Here is a 12,104-nt window from a genome sequence, read left to right as displayed (position 1 = left end):
AACACGGTTTGAAGACCACTGCCGTAAGGCATACATATTTAATTTTAACAGCCTTTATAGAATCATTTGCTTATATAGGTAGATGAATGTATCCTCGCATGATGGAAACACCATCCTCGCATGATGGGTACATACTACCATAATGCTGAGGAATGCAAGAACAAAAATATTTCAGACTGCGTATTTTTTTAGACAATGTTGTAGGGTTTCCCTTAGATCAATTAACCAATTATTCAAATTTTTGTTATCTTTTCTGAACTCCTCAAATTCCCCTCGCATTGTCTCGCCAGGATGCAAATTTGAAGCTAAGTAAGTACTTAAACGGGTGAATCTTGGAGTTTATTCAAAGCGTGTGTTCGCTAGCCAGTGCACGTTGCTAGTCTGTGCTTGCTGTTACGTGGAATTGCTTTTTGGCTACTAAAATAATTGTCACGCCGGGTAGGTTGTCGAGTTAACTAGTTAGCCTTAACTTAAACTGCTAGTCCAGTACTGTTCCTTAGCCTTGAATTGAATGTGTATTGTAAAGCCCGAAGTACGTGCCTTTCTGTTCCTAGTTGATAATAATAAAAGGATATTTTTACCCTTCTTCTGTGTTGTTAATCATTTATGCCTGTACTAGCGTTCGCCAGGTTCCTTAGTAGGATCTCCTGAAGCTTATGCGGCCAAAGAGAGTGCGATCCTATAATGCAATTCGAAATATGCGATAATAATAATAATAGCAATAATATTTAAGTTCTTTTTGTTATGCAAAATCAAAAATTGTGTGTATTTCCTGAATGATTGCTCATAATGTAACTTAATTAGAACTGAATTATTTTGCATTAGAATGCTATTATATATTTAAATTGTTATTTTTTTCATCGAAACTTTTTAAAGTAATTCTTCGAGTTATTACTTTGAATCATATTGATGAATCTAATATTACCATCTAGTTTTAAGGAAGCCATAGAACTAAATTCGACTTTTTAAATAAACTGCGCTTAGAATTCCTACTGTATTATCAAACATTTGAAGATGACCTACATGAAGTCGCGGCAATAAAAAATTCTTTCCCTCAACTAAGCCTTCACTTATTATATTATATCTTTACGTACTGTGTGTTGATATATAAGCAGTTTTTGTTACATAATTGTTTGCCACATTATCAGTTATTTCATTTTCTTAAAATCAACAATATTTAATAAAACTAACCTATTTTTCGGATCAGCAACGCCAGGATCTTTATATCAGCATACACAGTGGTTCGTATTTGGGGTGATATTTTAGTTTATGTAATTTAACTGGGATAGCATCCTGTTACTGGACTAAAACTTCATTCTTTTTTTTTTTGTCACTTACGCGTATTGCATTTCATTATGCTTGTATAATTTATTGTTCAATAGATTCCTAACTGCCCCGTTATTCACACTTTTATCTAAGTAACAGTGATTTTTCTCATTTGAACATGACTCCGTATTTCAGCAAGAAATGAATATAATTCTCAAAACGGTAAGTGCTGCAGTATTTAAAGCCAATATACCCATTAATACGATATATAAGCGCTAATTAAATAATGGACATTGTTTTTTAATTTATTTTATGGTTTGTGAAAACAAAACTGATTGACAAATTCAACGATTTAAAAGCAATGCGATGCTATGCGGCAAATTTTAATATATTTATTTTAAAACTTAATTAGAAAACGCAGAAATTTATATTTCCGCTGCCCGAAATAAAATAATTTTATCTTGCCGAATGGCGCCAAGCTATTCGCAAAGTTTAATATATTTAAGTTTTCGTTTAAAATCATTACAATATAGATAATAGTATAATAATAAATATAACCGACTGAAAAGCAATAAACCCATTTCTTGTGCCCATTAATGTCCATTAATTATTACCTGCATCTTTGAAATTGCCCTAACAACAGAGGATGTTTACCCAATTTTAGAGCGAATTCGGAACCGTTTTATCTGCATCACGATTTCCATGGTAGAAGGCTGTTTTGTAAAATTTCCAGGATTATTAGTTATAATTTATCTTCCAATACTTTCGAAAGTCCATCAATCGGCATGGGTTTGCGTTTAGAAAGAGCGCTTTTCAAGAGATCAGAGCCACAGTCCATAGGTGAAAATTCAAGTTTAATAGCAAGAGTAGTTGCTTCAAGCAACAGTAGGTTGAAAACGTACTGTATGCAGTTCTACACCGGTATTCATTTTTTCAAGGAATGCAGTGGTAGTTTTGAAAGTATGACTTTCTGTTTTATTTTGACGAATTCTACTTATTGTCATTGGAATAAAGAAACAGAATATCTTCTGTGAATGTCGGGCGTAAAACGTTTTCTTGACAGTACGTCGAGTTGATTTTAACACTTTTTCCACTCTTCTTATTCTTTTATTTCCCACAATGAAAGCATCCTGCGATAGTCATAAACCTCTTAATGAAACTCTTTTGTGTGAACGGAATCCGCTTTTTACGTTTTATTCTCTTCGTTTTCCGTAACAAATGGACATTTTTTTTTTTTTGTGCAGTCATTTAGGCAAATCCATGTTTGTTCAAGGATCACAATATACGAGGGTTGGAACTTTAATAGCGGCAACTATTTATCTACAAGGAATACAAAAGTGATTCATGTCACAATGTTTTACAGCCCTTCACTATAATCGCCAGCATTGTGTACAACCCGTTTCCAACGATGTGGAAGTCGCAGAATACCTGTAGCAGCACCTGTTTTGTTGATAGTTTGAATGGACCGGTCTACTGCCGCAAGAATCTCAGCAACAGTTTGGAAGCGAGTGCCACGAATTGGTTCCTTCATCTTAGGAATGAAGTCATAGTCACAAGGGCTTAGATCTGGGGAGTATGATGGATGGTAAAGCACTTCCCAGCCCCATCGCTTGAACAAATCAGTCACAGCTTGCGCTGCATGCGGCCGAGCATTGTCATGCAAAATGAGAGGAACGTTCTGCAGAAAGTCTCGCCGTCGCCGTTTTCTTCTCAAAGCTGGTCGGAGATTGTGCTCCAAAAATGAGCAGTAATACTGCGCAGTGACGGTCTGCTATGGGGGAACGGTATGCGTTAGGATGACACGATCACAGTCGTACACGAGAATCACCATAACTTTCACATTGCTGGGGTTCTGACGAAATTTCGAACGTCGTGGTGACCCGTGATGACGCCATTCGTTTGTTTGGCGTTTCAGTTCTGGTTGATACGATCGGGCCCAAATCTCATTCAGCGTAATGATACGGCGTAAAAAAACATATATAACCTTCGCGCTCATAGCGCTCCAGGTGTGTTCGGGCAGCATCGTATCGTAGCCATTTCTGCATTTCCATCAATTGATGTGGAACCCATCGGGAAGCAATTTTTCTCATGGACAGGCGTTCCTTCGCGCTCATAGCGCTCCAGGTGTGTTCGGGCAGCATCGTATCGTAGCCATTTCTGCATTTCCATCAATTGATGTGGAACCCATCGGGAAGCAATTTTTCTCATGGACAGGCGTTCCTTCAGAATGTGCAGCACAGTCGTATGCGCTAATTCTGTTTGTCCGGCCAGCTGACAATCGTTTGGCGGCGATCTCTGTCCATTAGTGCGGCAACAGCTTGCACGTCTGCATCGCTGACACTCGGACGACCTGGCCGCAGCATGTCTGCCACGTTTTGGCGTCTTTCATTGAATGCTTTCACCCATCTTGCTACGGTTCTCTAAGGCAATGAAGATTCCCCGCAAGCCTCCTGAAGCCCTTGATGACACTGTCGTGCTGTATGACCTCTGGCACATTCAATTTTTATCCAACATCGTTGTTCTTGTTTTGAAAACATACTGACAGCACTTACTTTAGACCGCGAGCTAATACAAGGATTTGTTCTTCGCGTCACTCCGCATGCGCGTGACGTAGGCAGGACGAGCCTTTTCACTGAGAGGTAAGGTACGTATGTAGTTTATGTGTGGTATACGCGATATTCTTTGGTTTTGTTGCGTAGCGTTTTTTCAGCTGTGTTGCCACTATTAAAGTTCCAACCCTCGTATTTCCATTCATCTCCAGCTATATAGCTTTCATACAGGTTCCTATAAACTTCTCTGCGTTGAGCCGTATGTCTGGTCAAAAGCTGGAAAAATTACATTTTTTAACATTTTTCAGTTTGAAATCTTCGATCATTGATAACGATGTTATTCATTTTCTCGTTGGAGGATCTTCGTGTTATCAGTGGTTTTCGTTGATTCTGTAAGGTTCATTTTAATTTTCTAGCCGTTATTTTAAGTTAAATTACTTTTCTATCAAGCCTGGTTTCATTTCCCTACCAGAATGTAAATTTCCAGCGCACGCGATATTCAAATTAAGTATTTAATGTAAGGTTTTAGAGAGGGATATCAGAGCGTGTTCAGCCTGCTTAAGGTCACGTTGCTGACTTTGATTTTCTTGATCTGTGGCGTTGAATTATTCTTATTTACGCCGACTTTGATCAGAGCCAGCTTGCGAGGTTGTTATACTGTGAAGCCGTTAGGCTAAACTTAAAATTCATTAATTTCATGTTTATCCCTGGTTTTTGATTTTAAGCCGAAAGTGTTGGCTGTAAGCACAAGTTGGTGCCGTCTGTTAAACTTTATTTGGATTAATAAAAGGGTCCTTTACACCCTGTTCCTGTTTCTGTGATATTCATAAGACACAGTGAAATCTCACTAGCTGTCTTTTAGATGTCTGGTCTGTATGCTTCCGATTAAGCCAAAATTCTATAAAATATTTAACTTTAGAAACAGAACGTAACATTTGAGGTATTCGTTTCGTAGCCTCCTTTGCGTATAGAAGTAATGATAATGAAGAAATAGATAATACAACAAATTCAGAATTCAAAAGTCGGGCGTCCAGGTGCCCATGTTCGGGTGGAAAAAAAGTTATTCAAAATTTGATAGCTCTAGGTGCCATCGTTTTTTCATAATGCGAGAATTACTTACATTCATGCAGATTCTTCGTTATTAAACTTCTTTAAATATAATGCAGGGCGATAATATTTTGTGGCAACAATTTAAAAAGTGATTCGGCGTTTATAGTGAAATGCCAAAAAATGCGGTTTTGAGACCCTTCTGGGCTGCAGCCCCTTTGGGCTAATACATGATTTTAGCGAATAACGGTAGTGTAATGTCGCATATACAGTTAGTAATTAATAAGAATTGAAATCAATCTGCGTTAACTTCTTTTAAATCTCTTTAACTGGTAATTAATAGCAGAATAAGTTTGAAAGAAAAATTAAATTTCTTACGCTCTTCTGAACGACAAAATTCCTACCACATGGAAGATAAAAATATTTTAATTTGGGTAGTGGTAACGTATTTCTCCAAAATCTGAGTTTATTTACTTAATTCAAAAGCCAAATATTTTGCAAGTGGCAGCAAGCTACTTTTATATCGCCGAGTTTTCTCATTAAATGTGAAACGCAAATATTTTTCACTCTGCGGAGTGGCAACACAAAATTCTACGATGACCGAAGGTACGAATACTTATCGCGTTACATTATAGACTAACAAGAAAAATTAGAACTGGGAAAGTCATTATATAAGCGTGAAGAAAGCAAGAATTAATGAATCCGAAAGAATATCGAAGCCAGAATCCGAATTAGAATTAATTACAGCTTGACACATTTACATAAATGTAAGAGTCTCTAATCAAATTTAATTCGTCAGCTGGAAAGAAATAACTGGATAAATTGACATATATAAAATTAGAAAAAAGTCTTAGTTTTCCGGGTAGATGGATTAAGTTTTGTTACCAGACATAATATTCCTATTCATCAACATCAAATTCCAAAACTGCATGCATTTTAGCAGGAAAATTATGTTTTGAAAATATCTCTAAGCATATTTTTATCGATTCGGCAAACACGAAAAGACGAAATAAGAAAATAAACCTTCAAGAACTATTGTTTCTGGAAACATGAAGAATCGTAAAATATATATTTCTGGTTTTCCAAATCCAAATACTTACACGTACCTACATATGACTAGTAAACTACATAGCTAGTAAAAGTAAACATGATATATTTGTTTGCCCACAAGGGTTTCTAAAGCCGTCTATGAGTTTTAGTGTTCTTATTCAAAACGTGAATAAAAATTCGATGTAAATTTACCAGACTTCAAGAGATAAAGACGACATTGACTTTTTTAAGAAACTTGGACGAATATTTTTGCCAAAAAATAAATATATGGTTTTCCACTTTTTATTCTTCGGGACACATTCGTGTTTTAAGAAATAGAATGATATACCTACAGGTTGAGGAAACTCTTTAAACCGCTAGAGAAATATATACAGACATAGTTTTCCAGAATTAATTTAAATGATATTTCGAAACACTTTACTAAAATTTTTAATATTGGAAAAGAAAACACGTTTTGAATTGCAAAGATTATTCCTGTTCAGGCTTCAGTTTTCAATTAAATTATTTAAACCTGAAATTCTAAGTCCGGAATGACGGTGAAATTAAGAAAATAAAGAGACTAATATAAAATTTATTCTTACAGAATGAATGAAGTGTTTTAAATTTTAACTTATATCACAAAACTCGGTCTTCTGTACGTAGCATTTAAGACATGTTTGAAATACATTAAAAATAACATTAAAGAAGATTTATATTATAACTGAAATTTTCTACGAATTTGAAAGACTTAAATTCTTTTGGCATACTCTGAATTGAATATACGGTAGAGAGACTTTTGAAGTTTTCTAGAGTACAAGAAGGAAAAAAAAATATAATTCGGTTTCATCATTCATTTTTACATAGTATAAATAAGTCTATTTGAAAAAAAAAAATAGGTATTAAGAGATCTGAGTAATTTAATTCCCTAAATCTGAGAAAACTTCCAGATTTATAATTGAAAAAAAAAACTTATATATCGGGTAATGAGTTTGAGAAAGCAATATCGTAAACTCTCTGTGCTTTTCAATTTTTACGTTATTCTTATAAACCAAATTAATATGTTTACAAATTTTATAAATACACTATTAGAGAAAACACCTTAATGATTTAAAAAGTTTGGAAGCCTGAGAATGTTCTTCAGTATCTTGACAATTAAATCTTTAATATTTTCTTCATTCATTTTCATGTGATTCCTTATGAGATTTTTCGGATTTCTATAGCTGATAAAATTTTGTTTAATTTAAAAACAGTCTTCCGCGCATTACTTCTGATTTTGTGTACTGCTTAATTTTAAATAACCTTCACTGGCTCTTAATATTTCATTTCTGAAGATTAATTTAGAATAACTGGTTCAAAGATGCATACTTTTTATCAACATATCGGGAACTATGATTTTCTGTATTCTAATGTTACCTTTCTTTGAAATTTTAATTTGTATTACTTTTCATATTATATTAGGAAACACCATTTTATTCACTGTATTTATTTTATAACACATACATATATAATAGTCTGTAATATGCTATTAAAAGAGAGTTTTCCTTTTATAAGGTATTTCTCCCACTTCCCTAGCGTGCCTTCGTGGTGTAACGGTAGCACGCTGGGCCGCTATTCCAGAGGTCCGTGGTTCGATTCACGGCGAAGGCATTTGCTAATTTTTCATCTCTCCGGCCTCCAAAGAATGCCTAATGTCTCTACACTTTTACCTAAAAGGTTCTTAATTAGCATAATCCGGGTTACATAATACGTTTCTTCTAATGATGACGAAGAGTTATAAGGTATTTCTCCCGCCTTCTAAGGTTGCCTTCGTGGTGTAATGGCTAGCAAGTTTGGCGCGTATTCGAGACGTCCGAGATTCGAGTACCTGCAAGAGCACTGCCCATTTTTCATGATTCTTGCTTAAAACAAAACAACAACAGCAAAGAAAACTAATGTCTCTACAGTGGCGCCCGAACTTAAAAAAGGTGGTGCAGGATGATTCTCCGCAGCAAGAATTTGGCGATTGGGTCACTTACTCCTCAATCGCCCTTTAAAAAGGGGAGTATATAAGGTATTTCTCCCTCCTTCTTAGCATGCATTCGTGGTGTAAAGGTCAGCACACTCGGCATGTATTTCAGAGATCCGATTCGAGTCCCGGCGAGGGCGTTGCTCAATTTTCATGTCTCCTGTTTCGAAATAACCTAATGTCTCTACAGTGGCGCCCGAACTAAAAGGTGGTGAATGATGATTCTTCATCACCAGGATTTGGTGACTGGGTCCTCTAATCCCCGGTCGCCTTTTAAAAGGGGGTATATAAAATATGTCTCCCTCTTCTAGCATGCCCTAATGGTCAGCACACTCGGTGTGTATTCGAGAGGTCCGCGGCTCGAGTCCCGGCGACGGTATCCCGTGTCAAAAACACTAAACACTTTCACGTCTCCCGTGTCAAAAATATCTAATGTCTCTACAGAGTCAACTGAACGGAGATATAATAATATTTTATTGTTTGCTTTTTGCGGACGTTTGATTAGTTTTTTTTATAATTATGTATCAGTTTTGCTTTTAACTGGTTATGGAATTATTCTCCGCTCAAAACGCAATGAGCATTATATTTTATTTGAACTGAAATCGCGCATTTCAGCTACTTAAAGTAACAAAATATGTTTAGCAAAAATCGACATGAAGAAAATATTGTACAGTTGAATTTACAAAACACAAAATGAATTGAGAAAGTCTCTATTTCCTTTTTTTTACCAATATTGTGTGATTTTTCATTCATTCCGCTAGCAATCACATTACAATAGTAAGTATTTTTAATTTTGCCTCATCCTGCTATTATCTAACAATGACAATTATATTCACAAAAATTGCAGTTTCATATGATTCAGCATTAAAATTACAATTTAATACGTCACCTTCAATCTTTAGCTAATTTTACTGAAATTAATATCAAGGGAAGACTGTATTTTACCCTACATTAAAGATTGCTTCATATTGTAGCTGAAATAAAACAAATCAGAAAGAAAACAAACAAATACCTGAATTCTACATAAGCCATTTGATGCTGATTCATTTTTCATAACAATTTTTATCCGTTACTTAATCTTATCACAACAGTTTTTATTCATCAACTCATTATAGTCATTCTGATTTTGAACTCATTAGAATTATTTTTATGGTTTTCATGGAATTTATGTTTGCTATTTCATTTAATTCCGGTGATCCGATTTTAGACACGGTAAAATAGTAAAGGATGTTCCGTAAGTATGACACTTCTTTCAGTTTTTATAAGGTATTTCTTTATATAGCAGCAATTGTTGTCATCTTTCACCCTTTTCTTTCATCTGTTATTGATCAGTTATGACAAATTAGATGGCTTTGTACTTAGAACTTTACTTTTGGCCAAGGAGATTTCTTAAAAGAAAGGGCTTACATTCGTACTATGTAGAAGCAAGTAAGTAAAGTACTCTTTGGAATAAAAAGAAATTTTTAGAATTACCTAAATTTTATCCATTTGATCCCTGGTGTGCCTGACGCATATAAAGATCCAAGTACATTTTCTTATACATATAACGACCCCTATTTAAGACTGCCGTTCACGGTTCCAGATTATTTTCATCTTCTGTGGGAGTGATCGTTTAGAAGTAACGTTAAATGTCAAAGTTTATATTTTCAGAAATACTGATTTGTTATAGAAGTACTTTTTATGGAAGATAGTCGCCCGACGCAGTTCATTACAAAAGAAAGTCAACTTCTAGCGATTGAAAAGCTTAAACGTTAACTTTCTTTATTCATTATCTCAACTTTTAGAGCGTCAATTCTGTCACTTCGGAATCTAATCAAAATAAAAAAGTATCAAAGAATCATTAATTAAAAATACGCTATTTTACAAACCTTAATGTTAATCAATAAACTTAGTAACCTTCCATAATCGTTACCAAACATAGAAATTATATTTTAGTAATTTAAACTTTTTTGTGAAAAAGCGACGGTACCTAAATATATCAAATTTTGAACAAAATACTCCCACCCGAATATGTGCACCTGGAAGCCCGAATTGTAAATTTCAAAATTTATATGTTGTATTTTGTAAACTTTTAATGAATTTCTGATTAACAACTCTACTGTTTGAAAGAGAGCAGTGGCAACACTGTACGCAATGAAACATTTTTATCTCCAGCGAGCGATACTGTCTATCGGAAATTTTAGAAATAAGCTGTTTTTAAACGTTTTTTGATTTTGTAGCTGAATTGAATTTTATGTGGTGTAAGTGCAAAAAAAGGGACTTTTAATAAATAAAGTTAACACGAAAAACGTTAAAAATAAAAAGAAAATGTTCCGTAAGCCATTCTTAAGCTGAGCATTCATACGATGACTCAGAAAAATTTTTTTTGCAAATTTGATTAAAGTTTTTGTAATTTTGCTGTTGAATTGTATATGGCGTACGTGCGAAGAAAATGATGCTTAATAATAAAGCTAAAAAGACAAAAAGAAATGGATTAACAGGAGTGAGTGCAATAGCAGACTGGTAGATTATAAGCTCTGAACAACTCTGAACAAATCTATTTGGACGATCGTTAAAATCTGAAACATTTCAGATTTTTTTAAATATAGTTTTATTACTTATGATTTGAGATTTTTTTAAATATATTATGATTTGAGAATTTTTGAGATTTTTTTTAAATGTAGTTTTATTACTTAAATATAGTTTTATTACTTATTGCTTAATGCTTTAAGCAATATTAATTAAGGAAATATTTTAATGTTATTCATATTAAATATTACAATTTTGTTAGAAATATTAGAAAATCTATTCTAATATTGCTTTTTATTTGAGCATTTCCTGTTAAAGGATAGAACGCATCTGATGTTAGTAATTATGAACTGATGCTTCGTTGAATGTACGTTCTTGTAATAATACTCTTAATTTCTTAATTTGAAATTTTTAATGCTCTCGTTTATCAAAATTTTAATAGCAGATATTTTTGAACTAACTATATTATATAAAGAGTATAGAGAATAAGTATTACAACTTTCATTTTTGACATAGTAGAATTTTTTATTAGAATATACGTATCTGAGATTACCAGGAGAATAGAGCTATTTATCTGTGTACTAATATAATCCAATTTATTTTTTGTTACGAGAAATCTAGTAAAACAAGTCTTTTTATTTGGCATGCGTATAATAGTTATGTATCTAGGGCAAAGAAGAATCTTTTCTGTTTCAGTAAAACATATACTGAATATTCAGGAAACTTCAGGCAACGCAGGTAATGTAATCCCTTTGTACCTAGCCTTGTCGTTTTATCACTATTCTCGAGGGGAAAAAAGACTAACAATAGAGGAACGTTTTCTTGCCAGTGTTTGTCAGTGATCGGTCTTTTTCAGCTCTATTTCGGGAAAACACGACTCTTTTAGTTCCCATGCGTATAAAGAAATAATATTCAGGAAATAATTTCACGGAATAGTATTTGAGGACGTTTACACGCGTATCATGAATTATTTCTTTTCTCAGATTTCATTTATAAGGTATTTCTCTCGCCTTCCTAGCGTGCCTTCGTGGTGTAGTAGTCTGCACGCTCAGCGCGTAATTGAGAGTTCCGTTGTTCGATTGCTGGCCAAAGCGTTGTTAATTTTTCATCCCTGCTGCTTTAAAAAAAACACCTAATGTCTCTACAGTGGCGCCCGAATTAAAAGGGTCTTGGATGATGATTCTCCTCATTCATGATTTGGCGATTGGGTCCCCTAAAAACCCCAGTCGCCCTTTAAAAGGGGGAGTGTATAAGATATTTCTCCCGCTTTCCTAGCGAGCCTTCGGGGTGTAGTGGTTCTTCATGTTGGGATGGTATTCCAGAGCTCCATGGTTCTAAAATGTAGTGACAAACGTAGCACACATGCTTCTTCAAAAAGAACAATTTAGGATTATCGAAGCGAAGAAGCATAAGAAATCATTTGTACTCTGGGAAAGTTTCAAACTTCGGGTTTTACAAACTGTTAGCTGGAGGTATCAACCATTTATACCACTAGACCCAGCACCTATGATCTTCCCCACCTAAACGGTGAGAAAGGAGAAGCACCAGGCCCATTCGCTCGAATACCCGAGAAGAGAACTTAGCAACCGAAGGATTTTAGTTCGGGCGCTGCTATGGAGACTATTACGGTTTTCGAAGTCGAACCGCATGAAAATCAACTAAGCTCGCCCCAAAATTTGAGCCACGGACCTTCGAATTGC

At 34.6% G+C, this 12,104-nt stretch overlaps 1 protein-coding gene and 1 non-coding gene across 4 annotated transcripts in view; one reads left to right on the top strand and one right to left on the bottom strand.

The window, feature by feature from the left end:
• Positions 1–12,104, bottom strand: part of LOC118195157 (protein turtle-like) — a 1,209,650-nt gene that overhangs the window by 423,276 nt on the left and 774,270 nt on the right. The gene's annotated exons all lie outside the window — the stretch shown is intronic.
• On the top strand, positions 7,467–7,538 carry TRNAS-GCU (transfer RNA serine (anticodon GCU)). Its single transcript has one exon. It is a non-coding gene; the product is annotated as a tRNA-Ser (tRNA).

This window comes from Stegodyphus dumicola, chromosome 9, assembly GCF_044657685.1.
Source record: "Stegodyphus dumicola isolate Sdum_Otavi_A_Nest chromosome 9, ASM4465768v1".
NCBI classification, from domain to species: Eukaryota; Metazoa; Arthropoda; class Arachnida; order Araneae; family Eresidae; genus Stegodyphus; species Stegodyphus dumicola.
This window is presented reverse-complemented; position numbering and strand designations above follow the sequence as displayed.